The 748-nt window shown below is 63.0% G+C and overlaps 1 protein-coding gene across 1 annotated transcript in view; it reads right to left on the bottom strand.

Moving 5' to 3' along the window:
- FAM131B (family with sequence similarity 131, member B) overlaps window positions 1-748 on the bottom strand; it is a 7,439-nt gene that overhangs the window by 6,052 nt on the left and 639 nt on the right. The window lies entirely within an intron of this gene.

Genomic DNA, 748 nt, shown 5'->3' with positions numbered 1-748 from the left:
GTGGTAATCCATGGGAATATATCCGGTCTCAGAGAAATCAGGCTTTTGGAGAGTGAGTTCGTTTGCAATAATAATACGAATTATTCTCTCAGCCTAAGATCACTGGGGCATGCAGGCGGGAGAAATTGGGAGTTGCAAAAATTAGGGGGTTGGGGACAGGGTTGGATCAATCTGTTGAGCTGTGAGAGCGGAGTGGGTGCACGGGGTAGGGGAGAAGGGGTGGTAGCAAGGCAGAGGGGAGAAGTCTTAGGAGGCGCCTCGCTTCCTTCCTCAAGCCAAAGGTAAATAAAGAGCCGGCCCCGCCCCGCCAGCCCCGCCGACAGGTGCAGTCGGGTCCCCGGTTCCCTCCGCCGCCGGCCCCACCCTCCGGGGAGCCGGCTTCCGACCCTTCTCCGGCCCTCTAACAGCCCCCCGCCTCCTCCGATGTCCCCGGCTCGTCCCCTCTACCCCAGCCCAGCGCGGCCCCATTCCCTCCGGGCGTGGAACCCGTCGCCCTCCCGGAGGCACCAGGCTCATCCCGCCCCCGCCCCGGAGGGAAAATGCACGTGAACAAAGCAAATCGGGGGAGGCAGGGACGACAGAAAAAGGCAACGGAGAAGGAAAGAGATGGGGGCAAAACATCCAAGCCGGATGGAGGCGGGGTGCGGTGGGTGGATGGGTTGGGGGGCGAGTGCGAAGGAGACTCGGGGCTGAGACTGAGGCTGGGGGGTCCTTCCAAGGGGGGGCTGCTCCGGACACGGAGTGGGGC

Source organism: Bison bison, unplaced genomic scaffold, assembly GCF_000754665.1.
Source record: "Bison bison bison isolate TAMUID 2011002044 unplaced genomic scaffold, Bison_UMD1.0 scf7180017863988, whole genome shotgun sequence".
Classification (NCBI taxonomy): Eukaryota; Metazoa; Chordata; class Mammalia; order Artiodactyla; family Bovidae; genus Bison; species Bison bison.
This window is presented reverse-complemented; position numbering and strand designations above follow the sequence as displayed.